Raw genomic sequence first — 18,598 nt, 5'->3', positions numbered from 1 at the left:
TATTTCATTATCTCTTATGATTTCCCTACCCCCTGCTCACCCTTTGTAAAAATCTCTTTATTAAACACTCCTTTATTATCCTAATTTTAGTATGCCATCTGTTCCCTGCTGAGACAGAAAATAAAACAGTGTTTTCCTGGTTCCCTCCCTATAGTCTAATAAGAATAATATAGTGATTGCTATTGGAAGTGGCCCCAGGAACTGACACTCAAATGAGATTCTGGGATTATGTTCCACATGTTTGAAAAGTAAATTGATAACCCTCTTGCTAGGGAAGTGGAGGGGATGAGGCATGAGCAATGCATGGCATACAGCAGCATTACGCTTACCCAAATTATTACCAGTGGATGGGGCAAGGTATTGAACAATCAAGTAACTATGGCACTTATCACTGTGGCAACAATGGTGATTGTAAAGATGGTGGCATCAGCTGGCTTATTTTGGTGACCCTAAAGAATGTATAAAGGAAAAATTAAATATCAAACTGCAATTATACATAGAAAAATCAAGTCACTGGCAGCAATGAAAGAGTCTTTAATCTCCTGAAGTTGGGAAGATATGACTGAGAATCAAGCCCATGGCTGGAATGTAAGAGCTGAAAATTTGATAGCCAATTAAACCTACTAGATCTTTTATACCAAGGTAAAGGAACTGGTAGAAAGGTGAAAAGAAAAATCTCATATGTTGAAATAGGTACATTTGGGTAGACAAAAATGAGGCTGAGAACTTCAAATAGGTATATCCCTTGTCCTTGCCTTTCCAGCAGAGGCAGCCTCCCCCCAGTATTTTTTATTTTTTTTATTATTATTTTTTTTGAGACAGAGTCTCGCTCTGTTGCCCAGGCTGGAGTGCAGTGGCTCAATCTCGGCTCACTGCAAGCTCCGCCTCCCGGGTTCACACCATTCTCCTGCCTCAGCCTCCCGAGTAGCTGGAACTACAGGCGCCCACCACCATGCCCGGCTAATTTTTTGTATTTTTAGTAGAGACGGGGTTTCACCGTGTTAGTCAGGATGGTCTCGATCTCCTGGCCTCGAGATCCACCCGCCTTGGCCTCCCAAAGTGCTGGGATTACAGGCGTGAGCCACCGCGCCCAGCCTCACCCCAGTATTTAAGGGAACCAGCCTTTTAATGGCTGGGTCTAGGTAGTTGCCTCTCAGCCTGGTGCTTGTCCTTTCCTACCATTAATTTCTACCACCCTTAATAAGGGGTATTAGACTCTGATATAATCTAAAAGAGGAGTACAAGGCTGGGAAGAATAAATGCTATACCATGAAAGACTTGTAGAACCTCATTGATTTCTATTGACAGGAATCTGGAGAGCACACAAGGAAGTAAATTATATGACTGTTTGACCAAGGAAGAAAACATATAAGGCTGGATTAGGTTGAATATATTGATAAGGGTTTATTCACTCAGGATTTTGGCTCAAATGTGTTGTCTTGAGCACCTAGGAGTTAAGTCTATTAAGTTGGTTATTTAAAATGTGGACCCCATCAATAGTGGGGTAAATTCAATGAGTTTGAATAATGTAACTTCCCTGGCACAATATAGAAAAATCAAGTCTCAGGAAAATGGGAATGCTGGAATTGATTTATTATCCACTACTGGTCAGCCAGTCTTTACTTATATCACCCAAAAGGGCCCTGAGGACATGCCCTTTACCAAGACTTTTTAAAATGAATCTATTGGTAAGGAGGGGTACCATTATCCTTGAAAACTGAAGTAATGTTCTATGTTGGCTGTTCTCCAGAGGTGATGGAAGAGCATGGTACAATGGAATTAGATTTCTTGATGACAATGGAAATAATAGGATGCCAGAGACTCAGAAGTCAAGTAGGGGTGCTTACTCGTTATAGATCAAGTGGGCACAATTACCATAAGCCACAAAGATGTTTCCCTCCCTATAGTCATCAGGAAGTTTGACATTCAGAGATCTTTGGCATCAGCTATTCGATCACAAGGTACTTAAAACAAAATAAAAGGACCGTCAAACAAGGAGCTGTTTGGTCTATATAAGGAGAAAAATCCTAGGAGGTTTGGTGGGCTAAATAGTAACTTGATTTATGGTAGTGGAGATTCACTTATTCTTACTTTGTTCTCAGACCAAAGCCAATTTATAAGAGACCTTAGTTTGAGAAGGCCAGATCTATAAGGAATGACCTGGCAATCAGATCAAAGATACATAGCATGAGCCTTCCTCCACACCTGACTTAGGGTTACCTGTTACTACTTAATAATTATGTACTACAGCAGTGGGTTTTAAACTTAAGTGTGCATCAGAATCACGCAAATGGCTTTTAGAACATGGATTTCTGGGTCTCACTGATTCAGTAAGTTTGGGGTGGAGACCCCAGAATTGATATTCCTAATAAGTCCTCAGGTGACACTGAAGCTGGTGGTTTAGGGACCGTAACTTGAGAATCCTCGCACTGGAGAACTACACACTTTATGGGATTATTGGATACTGTCTCTTAAATGATACTAATCCCTGGAGACCTAAAACACCAGATAGGTCCAATGGTCAGAGTTGAGACTTACAGATAAGTAAAATCTTAGTCCAAGTCTATTTCAGAAGGTGTTCTGAGGGACTTCAGATCCATTTGTTTATAGGCCAAGAATGTATAGTGAGAATAAGAAAACTTAATAAAGAATTTCCTGATGTGGAGTGGGTTTTACTGCAGAATAAGGTCCAAACTACATTTTGGACCCTTTTATTGCCTGCCTTTGCTAAGATAGTAAGCTAAAAGTCCAGCAGGATGTGCTACCCCAAATGCTTAAACAATTACAGAGGTGGTTTGAATTCCCCGTTTTATTCACTTGCCTAGTGACCTATGCAAAAGTCAGATGGGTCTTTGATAATGAGGATATATTATCAGAAACTTAATCAAGCAATGATACCAATCACATCTGACATTCTCAATATAGTATCTTCACTGGAGGATATCAGTACGGTCCCTGACACCTGTGACTTAATAAACACATTTTCCCTTCCCTCCATTAGTAAAGAGGAAAAGAAGCTCTTTCCTTCACATAGCAGGAATATCAATATGCCTTTACTCTCGACTTAACCTACCTCAACTCATCTCCTGTTCATCTTAATATGATCTGGAGAGAATTTTATTGCCTTGATACATCACAGAACATGATGATGGGGCATCTTAAATCAGAAGACAACATCTTAAATGTAAGAGACAAGTGTCCCAAAGGGCTGTAAATAAACCCCATGAAAATGCAGGAACTTGTCACTGGTGAAGTTGCTAGGGGTATAGTGGTCTGGGCCATGTCAACAGATCCTCTTTAAAGTAAGAGTTGATTTGCTGCACTTTCCAATGCAATGAAAGATGCACAATGTTTGATGCACACATTTGGATTTTGGAGAAAACATATAACACATTTGGGCATGCTACTTTCATGAATTTAGTGGATAACCTTAACATTACAAGATTTGAGTGGGTCCCAGAACAAGAAAAAGCGCTATAACTTGGCCTTACGACCTAAAAAACCCAATATTACAGGGTTTTAGAAGTGTCAATGGTAGACTGATACATCCACTCCATTTTCCACTTCGATCTGTAACCCAGGAGGCTAAACTATGCTAACTGATCAACAAGTTCTTTTGCTATTTACATGAAGTTTCTGGAAATTTCCAATATGAGAATCACTGTGGACCTATAGAAATTTTGACTAAAATGCCCTCTTTCACTAACAAACTAGTCTCTGAAGAAAAAGCAACCATTTACTTGCTACCCTACCCAGCAGAGAACAAATACCTGACCGTAAATACCCACGGTACTTACTATTCATCCCACTTGCTCATTTTTAACTGATGTTATATAATGTGTGGAACTAGCTGGGTACAGTTGCTCACATCTGTAATACTAATGCTTTTGGAGGCTGAGGCTGGAGGATCACTTAAACCCAGGAGTTTGAAACCCTGGGTTCAATTTTTTTTTTAACATTTAAAAAAATTAGCCAGGCATGCTGGTACATGCCTGTAGTCCTAGCTACTAAGGAGGCTGGGACAGGAGGATTGCTTGAACCTAGGAGTTCGAGCTATTATCATACCACTGCACTCCAGCTTGGATGACAGATTGAGACTCTGTGTCTAAAAAATAATAATAATTATAATTCTTGGAACCATAAAGTTAGAAGTCTATAGAACATTTCTTTTATAAAATGGAAATGATGTAAACGATAACATGCAAGTCTAGAAGACATCAGTAAATTGCAGAAGGAGGGGGCTTAGATTCCTGTTGTAGTGGACTGAACTGCTCTACCACATTTCCCTCTACTCACACCTATGATGTCATGGGCAGTTCCTTACGACATGTTCCAGCAGGGATCTCAGGTCTAGCCACAGAAGTACAAATGTAGTGACTATGTTTTATGTTATTTAAGTCTATCCTCTATTCCCCTGCTACTTTATATGAACAACACTGGTAATCGCTAATGTTTCAGATTTCATGTGAGAGTATGACCAAACTGAGCATATGATCAAATTGATAACATGCAGTATAATAAATTCCTTAGAGTGGATTGATTTTCAGCAGCTGACAGTGTAGCTGGAACTTCGTGTGCTGTTTTAGTTTCCTCTGCCTGCTGTAACAAATTACCACAAACTGCATGGTTTAAAAACAACTGAAATGGCCCTGCGTGGTGGCTCATGCCTATAATCCCAGCACTTTGGGAGGCTGAAGCAAGTGGATTGCTTGAGCTCAGGAGTTTCAGATCAGCCTGGGAAACATAGTGAAACCTTGTCTCTCCTAACTGGGCGTGGTGAGCCAGGTGTGTTGAAGGTTTAAAGAGTGAGGAGATGTGAAATAGCTTTTACTGAGTTTTTATTTTGTTTTATTTGATTTAGGGAAAACAAATTGAACAAAAAAATTTAGTAGGATTCTGAGAAAAATATAGGAAGAATAAAACTTCTGCATGTTCAGGGCCTTGCCTAGTACTTGGCACATATTAGGAGATTCATTAATTTATTTGCAAGTATTTACCATACGATTACTGTATGTTGAGCACTATTATAGGCATCAAAGACATAGCAAAAAATATTAAAACATAAAAATAAAATCCTTGCCTGCTCTTTGATATATTAGATCAGGTTTTGGCAGATTTTGTTAAGGAGCATATGGTACATATATATTGAAGCTTTGTGAGCCAGGTGTTTTTTGTTGTAACTACTCAGCTCTGTCATTGCAACACAAAACTAGCCAAAGACAATACATTAAAAAATGGCCTAGGCTGTGTTCCAATAAAACCTTACAAAAATAAGTGGCAAGCTGGATTTAGTTCATGGGCCATCATTTGCCAAACTTTATGTTAGAGGGTCACTGGTGCAATGAAGACAAAAGAGGCACAGAAGAAGATGAGGAGTACTTGAGGGGAGGGCATCATTTTTAAAAGTGATGAACAGGTGAAGTTATGCCAAGAAGGTATCATTTATGCAAAGGCTGGGAGGAGGTGAAGGATCAAGCCATGTAGGTGAGTGTTCCCAGAGGAGACTGCCAGTGTAAAGGTTCTTAAATAGGACAGCATCTTGTATGTTTGTAGAATAGCAAGGCAGTTGAGCAGAAGGAGTAAAGGGGGAGTAACAGTAGATGAGATGGGGAATTTAAAAGGGAGGAGGATAATATAAGGCCTTGTAGATTTCTGTAATGATGCAAAGTAAAATGGAGTGTCACTAGAGGGTTTTGACTAGGGGACTGCCATGATTTGACTTGTTTTAGCAGGCTTAATTTGGCTGATGTGTTGAGGAGGGCAAGCCTGAATCTTAAAAAAGTAATTTTTAAACGAATGGATGAACAAACAACAGATTAATAAGAATGTATATCACTCAGTTAAATATTTGAGATTGGAAATATAAATTGGGGAGTCACTAGGAGAGAATGTAGACACTGGAACAGAATGAAAGGAAAATTTTCACTAGAACCTGAGAGAATAACCAAATGAGCTGGTGAAGAAATGGAAAAGGAGTAATTAGATCTATGTTTGGTAGTTACTGTTTTTCATGTCCTCAGAGGTTCAGTGGATGATGGGATGATTGTAGTTAATATTTTTCTACATCTTGCTTCATATGGGTAAACCAACTAAATAATTTAATTAGGAGCACAATGTCTACCTAAGCAGTTCATTCATTCATTAATGTTTATTAGCCATTGACTATTTGCTAGACACTGTGAAAGGCACTGATCTCTTCATTACAATCGAACACATTCTGCTGGAAATCAGTCATGACATTGACACATAATATTATTCACCCATCTAAGAGGGATTTTGGAAGATTCTAAGGAAATTAAGGAGTTAATATATTTATGTAACTAGTCAAAATAAAAGGTTAAATAAAATACCACTGGCTTTTTGCATTTCTAAAGTACTTCCTCTGAGTACCATAGTCTTTCCAAATATAGATATATAAATTTTTTTTTCTTTTGAGATGGAGTCTCGCTGTCGCCCAGGCTGGAGTGCAGTGGCACAATCTTGGCTCACTGCAACCTCCGCCTCCCGGGTTCACGCCATTCTCCTGCCTCAGCCTCCCGAGTAGCTGGGACTACAGGCTCCTGCCACTATGCCCGGCTAATGTTTTGTATTTTTAGTAGAGACGGGGTTTCACCATGTTAGCCAGGATGGTCTTGATCTCCTGACCTCATGATCCACCCGCCTTCACCTCCCAAAGTGCTGGGATTACAGGTGTGAGCCACTGTGTCCGGCCATTCTTTCCAAATATTAACCAAGGAGTTTGTAAGTAAAAGAAACACTATGACGAAGTCAAAAAGTCAAGAGCAGAGATGAAACAAAAAGTTATACAAGAACTGTTATTAGAGTAGAAGAAATGGAATTCAGGTCACATAATATCTCAGTTCTATTTACCTATTATTCACATTTTATAGGAAGTATCTTATTTATAGATACACATATAAAAACATAATTTTTGATAAGACATTAAACATGTTTTAGTGCTCCTTGATTTTAAACTTCTAAATATAGCTTTCTTCGCTTATTAGCTGTCTAGAAATATGCTGGCCCATGTGACCTTTTACTATCATTTACTTATGCTCTTCAAAAGTTGGTAGTCCCAGGTTTCAAATTTTCTTTTGTAATACACAGTTAAATCTTTGAACTCGAATATTGAATAAACTCTTGAATGACTTTGAGCTCTGGATGCTGAGCTTGGTAACCTTGAACCTCCCATAAATTGGGGAAAACCTCTAAAGCAGCCAAAACAAAGCTCTTGACTTTCTAAATATAACATTTGTTTGACTCCTTGACTTAATTGTGAACTCTTGTTTTTCCTTGACTGGTTTGCCACTATCATTTAAAGTTAACCTTTTCTCTGCTTAGTTGAAAATTGTGCTTCAATGGATTAAAAGACAAAATTGCATTCCTTCTAATTAAATCTAAGAAAATCTCTAAGATGTTCCTTGAAAAAACAAAAACACATGTGAATGTTAATTTTCCTAACTTATAATCAAGGATAATGAATCCTCCCTTTAACTATTTGTCCTCCTTTTCAGTCTGACAATAAATTTAGTATCTTATTTAAGTTCTAACTTCAATTCTTTAGTTTTTATCTCATCAATCTTCATCTTTATTTTTTAGTCTTTAAAACTTGTTTTTCATTTTGTGGCATTTAAAAATGAGAAAGTTACACATGCTTTTTGTAACAAAACCAATCAATATAGAATTGTATAAAATAAAAAATAAAAGCCAGGTGCAGTGGTTCACACCTATAATCCCAACACTTTGGAAGATTGAAGTGGGAGGATCATTTGAGCCCAGGAGTTCAAAACCAGCCTGGGCAACATAGTGAGACCACGTCTCTATAAAAAATTTAAAAAATTAGCCGGGTGTTGTGGCTTGGGCTTGTGGTCCCAGCTACTCAAGAGGCTGAGGTGGGAGATTGCTTGGGTCCCAGGAGGTCGAGGCTGCAGCGAGCTGTGATCATGCCACTGCACTCCAGCCTGCAAGACCTGGGAGACAGAATGAGACTCTGTCTCAAAAAAGAAAAAAAAAAAAAAGAAAAAAAAGCTCTTTTGCACTTCTCTTAATCCCAAATCACTTTCTAGAGGTAATTATTATACAATTTGGTAATGGAATGGTTTTCATGTTCTATACAGTTTACTCCATATGCAAACATACACATACTTACATATACTCTTGCAAGTTATGTTTTAAAATTACTATATTATGTGCAGCAAAAATAAACACTATTAATAAGTGAATGATGAATTGTTAATGAATGATAGATAAACACCATATCATATATCTCATGAGATACTTGAATATTTTTAAATTATGGCTACAGGCCGGGCACCGTGGGTCACGCCTGTAATCCCAACACTTGGGGAGGCCAAGGCCAGCAAATCACAAGGTCAGGTGTTCGAGACCAGCCTGGCCAATATGGTGAAACCCCAACTCTACTACAAATACAAAAATTAGCTGGGTGTGGTGGCGGGCTCCTGTAATCCCAGCTACTTGGGAGGCTGAGGCAGGAGAATCACTTGAACTCAGGAGGTGGAGGTTGCAGTGAGCTGAGATTGCGCCATTGCACTCCAGCCTGGGCGACAGAGCGAGACTCAGTCTCAAAAAATAAATAAATAAATAACGGCTACAGTATTGGAAAACTTGTTTTCTTCTCCTTTTTGTATTATAGTGCATAAGTAAAATATCTTTTTAAACTTTTACAAAAATATTTAATAGTCACATAAAAATTTGTTCAGACAAACAGTAACAACTGATAATTTGTATTACTTTTCTTTTTCAAAGAGATTGCTATTAGGTATTTTGTACTTAATAGTTATCAACTATTCAAGTGGACTCAAAATGTAAATGAAAAAAATACAGCAGTAATAGGAGGAGTACAAATGAAAATTTCCTTAAATCGTGTTAGCATTTTCAACATGTTATTTATTGACTCTCTTTCTAAATAGACCATTCTGACATTACATAATTTTAAGTATGGATCCAGTACATTCTACTGCACCACTTTCTATAAAAGAACATAGAAATAATGTGAGCTCTGTGTTTTTGCCAGTTATGAACGAATTACATCCATTTGGTTTATACCATATATGTAGTATCTCTTTAGGACTTATTCTATATATATCGAAATATTAATTTTGAAGCAGTAAGCTTCTGTAAGTGCTTGTGGGTTCATAACATACTGGGTGCCTTGAAATCAAATATATATTCAGTTCTCAGCATTATTGGTGTTTCCAATTTCAATAACTATAATATTATCACCTTTGGACATCTATGGCATCTTTCATCCGTGGATCTTAAAGGGCTTTACAAACATTAATTCACACAACATTCTCGTGAGGTACAGAAATATCATTAACCCCATATTACAGATGAGGAAACAGGCGCAGAAAGGTTAATAATATGTGCACCACCTTCTACTTGTACAGTGCCTTTGATTCAGGAATTTCTAAGTACACTGGAAGCTTTATGATGCTGGCATAAGAGAATAGAATTAACACAACTTATAGATTAATTCATAGCATACTTTTATCATATAGCATGCAGTTTCTAGAAATTGCCTCCATATTATAGATTGATAATAATATTCATCTTATATTCAAATAGTTTTCCATTATAATTAGGAATCATGAATACGAACTTACCCTTAATTTTATATCTAATTTGAAGATGTGTGTGGATGATTATACTACATATGCAACAGACTATATAAAATTGTGTCTTGTATTAAAAAAAAAGAAACCTCAAAATTAATCTAACACACGATGACATGGTTCCCAAGTTTGTTGCTGTATGCTTTTTAGGCATGAGTGGTGAGTCATTTATATTAAAAACAGTAAATAAATAATTTAATTTTTACCGTGTATTTTTATGGTTTTCATCTTCTTTTTTAATCTTTTCATGTATAAACTAGTTTTAACCCTACAGTGTAGAGTTCAGACCTCAAAACTCACAAGTTGCACTATGATTCACTATGGTTATAAAAACAAGGGACTTAGATATGAGTTACCCAAAGCCAGAGTTTTCTCTATCACTGATTTTTCTTCCTAAAATCATTAGAGCTCAGGTTTTCAGTGCATCTTCATGTATCTTTCGCTTTCTCATTCTTTTCACTGTTGGAATTTACTAAGAAATCCTTTCGTATTTCTCTGCTTTTGCTTGCCACCACCTTCTTAGAAAGATTGTTTATGGCTTCTGTGTCCTAAAGAGCTCAAGGTACTGTGCTGTGCACTGGGAATACAGGGGTATACAAGACAGATTAACTTAAAGCAGCTTATAGTCTGGTGGAGAGAGACATTGGACAAGAAATTATAATCGCATTAATTACATGACCATGCAAAATCTCTGTGAAACCAATCTATAAATGGTTAACCCGGAGGCTGACAGCACAATTGTCACTTAAGAGGGAAGAAATGAACTTGTGAGTCTATTGTAGTTCCAGTTCAAGGGAAAATAAAATACCTTGATTACTTGATTATTGTTGATAGATTCTGAAACATGGATTGCTGGAGTAGAGACCAGCTGGGATGGGGACTTGTACTTATTCATACAGGAAAGGCTTTATGTCTGAGACATAAAGTATCTTGACATACCTCAGAAGTGCCTAAAATTTGCTTTTAAAAAACCTGGTTGGGATGCTTGCATAAAAATACAGGTAACTGATATATCAGAAAGAAATCTTATATAAGAGAAAAAAATATTTTTGCTTTTCTTTTCCCTTCACTATGCATGCATACTCATATATATCTCTCCCTGCCAATACAGTTGCTTCTGCTGCTGCACACTCTCTTCCTTCATCAGGGCTTTCTGGAAATCTCTGTAAATCTTTATTTCATCTCTTCCTTCTTTAACCTGATCTAGCCATGAGGAACTGGTGCTGAATGTTCTTGGACCTTTTTTTTTTTTTTCTTTAAATAATTGGCTTACCTTCATGCCTGAGCAGGGAAAAACTACTAAAGAAGAAAAGGAGGTTCCAAAAATGTGATCGTGAGCACCAATGCAATTTTGCCTCAGGCCAGCACACTGTACCTCAATTGCGCACAAGCATACTTGGGGTGACATGTACGTACACGTATGTTGAACAGAATACTGCTCACAATATATTTTGTTGAGAGGTGGCAAGAACATCACCATTTATGTACCTGAGATTTTTACAGATGGGTACACAGATTTTACATGTTATGCTTAATCTCAACAAATTAAGTCAAAAGCTGTATTTTTTTAAAGGATAGTTCCTCAGTATTGGCCTGATATCATCAGTAGGCTGAGCTGTTTCTAATGTGATAGAAGTTAAGCCTTGCACTCCCTTATGGGATTTTACAAACATGTTAAGTAGGCAAAAGAAAGAAAGATTGATGAATAGGACTAAAGTCATACAGCTAGAGAGAGATGGAAACAGAAACAGATTTAGTTTGCATTGCTATTCTCTATATAAATGGAACTCAATCCCAAAACGTGGTTAAACATGCAGACTTTAAAATCAGATAGACCTGAATTCAAACCCTATTGTAGCTACTCAAACATATGCATCCTCGTGCAATTTATGTCAACTCTGAGCTTCCATTTCTTCATCTTTAAAATAGAGTTAAAATTACTTTATATAGGAACTCAGAGGCTTAAAGTATAAGTGCATGTGATAAGGAACCCCCAAGGAAGTTATCTTTACCATTTCCCACTTACATGAAACCAAATAGCAGGTATATAGAAATACCAATCTTATTCCTCTGGTTATACAAGGGGTCTCAAAATGAATAGGATAAATTCCAATTTATAATTCCTAATCCAACTCACCAGAATAAAATGAATGGGTCTTAAATAATCCTTTGTCACCATATTTATTATCAATACATTAGTATATGGGATACTTGTAACTGATTTATATTATTTATTTATTTTATTTATTTTTTTGAGATGGAGTCTTGGTCTGTTACCCAGGCTGGAGTGCAGTGGTGCAATCTCGGCTCACTGCAACCTCTGCCTCCCAGGTTCAAGCCATTCTCCTGCCTCAGCCTTCTGAGTAGCTGGAATTACAGGCACGCGCCACCACGCCCGGCTAATTTTGGTATTTTTAGTAGAAACGGAGTTTCACCTTGTTGGCCAGGCTGGTCTCGAACCCCTGACTTTAGGTGATCCGCCTGCCTCGGCCTCCCAAAGTGTTGGGATTACAGGCATGAGCTACCGCGCCCGGCCTAGATTTATATTATTTATTGATCCAACTTAATGAATCCTGATATTCCATATTTGAATCATCTTGTAATATATTTTCATTTTTAGGAAATGTAAATTACTTACCCAAGGTCACACAGCTTGTCCACGGTAAAATGCAGAAGAGTTTAAGTCTTATGACTTCTAATCTAGGGCCTTACCTACCAGATCACACAGCTTTTGAGCACACTTAACAGGTTTATCATTCTCTAAGCTTAAGAAAAAACCTCACTAATATCATTAGAACATTCCAGGTCTTCTTTTCCATATTCATTTATGTACACGGATCAGCTCATTCTTTTCAAATGCCAGGAATGTATTGCTCACTGGAGGAACTCCAGTACCCAGCGGTCTTTAATGTAAAAGGCAAACCTTTCCACTAATGAGCAGTTTGTCTAGTGTTCTTAACCTTATCAGCAGCTCCTCAAGTGATAAAGGCTTAACTATTATGCACCGAAAGGTGTTGATAATTCTCAATCTTCATGCAGAAAATGGCTCTTTTGTCACTTCTTATAGTCTACTGTTAAACTTAGCATACTGCTTACAAATTACCTTTCCTGTTCTGCAAAGCAGTCAGCTGGAAGTATTGGTGGGCCGGCAGCAGGTGGAGCCTCCTCCTGTCAGGACAAGAATGATACCTGCTGCTTAATAGAAAAAGAACCATCTGCAGTTTAATGATGTAGACCTGTCCCAGGAAATAGACTGGGTTTAAAGACAAGGTAGAGGGAAGAACATTTTTTTCAAAATAAGAAAAATGAGGTTGACTATTAAAGACTGTACAAATAGAACTGAAGGCTAGAGGTTTTACCAACTGAACCATTAGTGCATAGTGACTAAAATGATTTTATTCCTTTGCTACTGGAATTCCCTAAAGTACAGTGGGGCCTATAAAGCCAGCCCACAGCTCATAGGTCCTTTCCTCCATCAGCTTCTGGAATGAAGAATGCAGGACAACATTGTCTCCATGTTGCTGCAAGAGAAACAATAAAAGCTTGATCAGCTGAATGCTTAAATATGGCTGAATGTTTGATGAGATGAAGATGTAATTTTGTCTATGTTCCCTAAGGATCTGGATTAAATATGACTACAGGGCCTAATCAAATAGCTAGTCACTGAACAACGGTCCCAACTGCATTTTTCATTCTAGGCATGCCTTTCTTTCCCCCCCTCCTCCAAGTACATTACTTATTCACTGGTTTGTCAGCAGTGTGCATTATTAGCGCTTGAGAGATAAAACTTTAAGTGTTGCTCCCAATTAGCACAACAGTGACCACGCACCATGCTCTGTGCTTAATGCCTGCTCTCAGAGAGGAGCTGGTTTTGAAGGTCTGAGGTGGAGGAGAAAAAAAAATGAAACAGCTTAAGCATTCATTTTGAGTGGAGAGACAGCTCCTATTAACATTTAACAGCATTTGTGCAACTTGGTGCGGAGGTTATGATGCAAATGAGGAGGAATTAAAAGTGGCCAGGGGTTTGTCATTGATGGATTGCAGTCTGGCGGTGTTCACACTTCTGCCGTGTCCATCAGAAGCGATTACTGTGTAATTAAACCTTATTTCTCTACTCTTCAGTGCATAATTACTTTGTGAATGTAACCATCATCTAAAAAAGCTACCAAAATGCTTTAGCATTTAGTCTAGCAGTCATTTCCCTAGCTTGTGTCAGATATAACCATCAGACAGTGCAAAAGAACTGTCACTTTTAATAAGAGGCAAAAAATTAAATGAAACAGTATGCTTATTACAGGAAAATTAGGCGTTCAAGTGGTAGAGTCCTTTTCTGCTATTTGCATAATTTATTCTTTTTTGTCCCTCACACCAGAAGCTTCAGGCAATTTTCTTCACATTTAAATAGATCGCACATTTAAGGCTACTTAAGGAAAATTATCACTTTGCATATTTTAATTGTTGTAAAGAAAGTGAATAGAAGAGGTCTGCAGCTTGGACTCTTGAGTCGGTCAGATGCTCAACTGTCTGATTCTGGAGCTCCCCACTGCTGCACTAGAGATAACCCTATAGTTCACAGCCATCCACTTGCATTTCATCAGCATGCAAATGCAGCTCCAAGCACTACAATAAGTGGATCTTTGATATTTACAAACTAGCCATTAATAACTAAAACGTAATTTGTTTGACATAACTTTAGATTCTCTTATCACTGTGCCTTCTTTTTTTTTCTTTTTCAGAGAAAAACCTAAGTCTTTAACGTTTAGAAAAACTGAGACAGTCCACTCAAACTGAGTCATGTTCTACAGGTTCCAGAAATATGATTTGCTATAAAATTATGTCAGTTGCATTATTTTGGCAAGGCAGCCAACATTTCAAATTCTTTTGTTTAATTTGGACTCACTTTTAATCAAATAAAAAATTCAACAAAAAACTCTTTCTCCCATAAGAATCATAGCAAGCCAATGGTGTTTCAAATGAATGATTCAGTTACCAAGGGAAGCATGTAACATTTCAGTATGCTTGTGTTGTAATTCAAAAAGATGAGAGCAACAGTACAGGGCATTGCAGAGCAAACGCTGTAAATAGGCTAATGCCTGTACAAACTGTTAATTATGAAACTGGTGAAAAGTTAAAAGGAGATTCCACTGAAAACTTTGATCAAAACATACTCGGCTTATTTATTGTACTTAAGTGGGTTAAAGAATCTCAGTGGTATAATTTGCTTAGTTTTCATTACCAATTAAAAAAAAATTCCAAAGAGACAGAAAACTGAAGTCTTCATTTTGACAAGACAGCAATGCTTTAAAGTATATTCAAATGTGAATCCGATTAACTCAGCAACACTTTTAATTACAAACAATTATATGTTCCCTTTGGCTACTGGTCATTTTCATTTACAATGCCATTGTTCTCCTTAAGTGCAAACTCTAAACACAAATGAATGTCTGAGGGACTACAGTTAGCACACATTTGTAGACACTAAGCAAACATTTGTCTTTAAAAGTAAGTGAAGTAGGACTTAGTTTACAAAAACTTTCAGTGTGGGGCAAAGCAACATAAAATAGCACGTTATAGGGACTGACGAAAAGTGAGTATAAGATATGAATTTGTAACTTAGAAAGGAATCTACTCATTTTGACATATTTATTCTTTAAGCTGAGAAATGTAGTACAGCATTATTTAGAAAGGCAGTACAAGGTTTTTCTTCCATCAGAACAATATCTTCTAAATGTATATTTTTGCTTATTATTTTTTACTTAAAATACTTAATGGAAACAGTTGTGTAAATTCTGAAAAAGATAAAAAATTTTGAAAAGATCTTTACAATTTCCCAGAAGCAACATACAGCTGAAGTCATATTTGATTCTAGCATAGTAAGTAGAAAGGAAACAAATTATTCCTGGTAGCATTCTTTGCATCACTGACTACTTGGTTAAATCAACTGACTTAAAATTTTCCATTTGGGTTTTCTTCTTTGCCTCTTTTTTGGAGGTGAGTTTTAACTGCGCTGCCTTAACATACACTTAAAAGAGGAATCACACATACTTTTTGACTCTGCTGACCCTTCATGCTCCCTCCAACTCCCATCATTTCTAAAATGAAAACAACCACAACAACTGATCTCTCAAGTTAGCTGAATATATCAGAGAATCAAAGGCAGTAATGCAGATTTCGGAACATAATATCCTGTTTACCTTTAATATGGAATTGCTTTTTTGTTAAGTTGCTTCCTTCTAGGAAATGGAGATAATAATGTACCTAACTCATGAGGAACATGGTGGGGAATAATTGCAAGTAAAGTGGGCACGCTGCCCTGCAGAATATACCCAATAAATGTAGACTGTTTTCGCTACAGAAAAAGAAAAAAAAATCAAACAACTATAAAAATTTGACTAAGAGTATCAGTCTGATAGGTCAAACCTGAAGTCCAAAAAATTCTGGCAGCCCATACAGTATATTATGTCACTCTCGTCTTTTAAAGACAACTATCATAAATTCTGAGAAATGCCTAACAGTAGTCTCCATGTTTAGTCACTGTGACACATATATTTGGTCAACTGAGACTTTAGGCAAATGTGGTATCATGGTAAAAAAAATACAGCGTTTTGAGTCAGTAGAACTGAGTTAAAATTCTTACTTCATTTACTGTCTCTTCCATTTTAGATACATTGCTAAGCTTCAGCTTTCTCCTCTGCAAAATGAACATTTACTTGGCAGGGCTGTCGAAAAGATTCATCGAGATAAAGCACTTAGCACTGTGCCAAGTCCCTAGTAAATGTCTGGAAATAGTAACTGCTGTTCTTATTACTATAAATATGGCATCGTATATTCACCTTTTTATGTATCACATACCTGTGATGATTTAAAACTGACATTTTGCTTCAACATCTTTCCTTAATAAGAATACTTTGAGTTGTGAAAGTTACATGTTTTTAAGTAATGTAAACTCAAATTCATTACTTCGTGGTGTGTGTGTGTGTTTTTAGTTACAGTAGGAAGATCCATATTTACGAACATATTCTTATAGTATAATCCATACTTTCAAGCATGGAATTTATCATTTATTAGATTCTATTTTTTAATGTATCATCATGAGACATTATAGTAATAAGAATATTACCTATTTTTTTTTTCTTTTGAGACAGAGTTTCACTCTAGTCACTCAAGTTGGAGTGCAGCAGTGTGATCACTGCTCACTGCAGTCTCGCCTTCCCGGGCTCAGGTGATCTTTTCACCTCAGCCTCCTAAGTAGCTGGGACTACAAGCACACGCCACCACACCCAGCTAATTTTTGTATTTTTTTGTAGACATGGTATTTCACCTTGTTGCCCAGGCTGATCTCAAACTCCTTGGCTCAAGCGATCCATTTGCCTCAGTCACCCAAAGTGTTGGGATTACAGGCATGAGCCACAGCACCTTGCCGCCTATGTATTTTTCTTTTTACTGGTTTGTTAATTTTTATTTGACTTTCTGACATCAAAATAACTAGACTTTCATTTATTGAGACTGGATATCTATAAATAATAAAACTTAGCCTTAAAATTTTGGATCCCCAACCGAACACATTTGTTTACTGGATTTACCATTTCAAAGACCTTAAAATTTTGTTCAAATATCACTGACATATAACTAAACTCCTTGGAACTCTTTGGAATTCTGTAGGTAGGAGAGAATAGCTTGGAAGATCCCCATCAGAATTGCACTTACCAAAGCATTTGAAAAGGGCATTTAATTTCAGCTACTACTCCTCTTTTACCTGCCCCCAGATTGTTGATTGTCACAATAAGCAGTCTCGTCGCATTGCTATTCTGAAGCTATTACACATTTTTATGAGTTTGACTTTAGGGAAAATAAAAATATTGGACCAATTACATAATAAAAATAAAACACCATTTACTCAGTGATGAAGTCCATTTAGTTCTGTTCTCTCTGACCTTCCTCACTCTGCCTCCCCCATTTCTTTCAACCTTGTTTAAAGTTCAAAACCGACTAGAACACCAGGAAGAGTAAGTAAAATATAAAATGTCAGGAATGTGATGAATCCACCTCCCAGAATTGGTATCATTGACATATATGTTGGGTCATTTGAGATTTTAGACAGTATAGGGTTGACTCATCCAACATTTTCAAGAAATTCCCACCTAATTGTATGCGTTCTATCTTTTAGGAGACCATTACCTGATCATCTAGTCTTATTTATTAGAGGGGAATTATGTTTTCTAAAAATAAATGAAATGGTACAGATTTAGATTCTCCAACTTTACAAACCACAGTAGCAGAGAACAGGTAGTTGAAACTGTTCAGCGTTGGTCAGGAAAGTAACCAGCACTGGGTGATAATGTAAATCTTACTGTCAAGAAGAGTTTAACCTTTCAATTTCAATGGTTAGGAAAGAAAAGTTTGTCATTTTGGCTGTTGACTTGAATATCACCTACTTAAAATAAAAATGTAACTATTATAGTAAGGTATTGTTTCATTAATAATTTATAATCAGGCTTAATTTTAAGTCAGTTAACTAGCATTCACCAGAATCCTTGTAGACAGAGTAAAAATATGTTAGCCTGTAACAGTTGGTAAAAACGATTTTCTAAGGCTCATGATAACCCCTATGAATGATATCTTTATTATTTCCTATTTATAGAACTGTGTAGATAAAATGCATTAAATTGAACTAAGAGGATATTTAGTTACCTAATATGACTTATATATAGATGAAGTCTTAAAACTTCCTCTTGGCATAATTAGAATTATTTGGCTAGGCATCATGTGAAATGATTATAAAATATTTTACTATAATATGAATATAAATATTATCATTGTAACTTTATTAGCTGTGCTATAGCTTCATAACTATTTTTACTTGGAAATTTTTTGCTAACAATGGACTGAACTTGACAAAAGGGTGAGGGGGAAAAAGAGGCTTTAAAATATGTAGGCATCATCTTTTTAGCACATCGTTGGCT

The sequence above is a fragment of the Hylobates moloch genome, unplaced genomic scaffold (assembly GCF_009828535.3).
Source record: "Hylobates moloch isolate HMO894 unplaced genomic scaffold, HMol_V3 SCAFFOLD_1, whole genome shotgun sequence".
In the NCBI taxonomy this organism is placed as follows: Eukaryota; Metazoa; Chordata; class Mammalia; order Primates; family Hylobatidae; genus Hylobates; species Hylobates moloch.
This window is presented reverse-complemented; position numbering follows the sequence as displayed.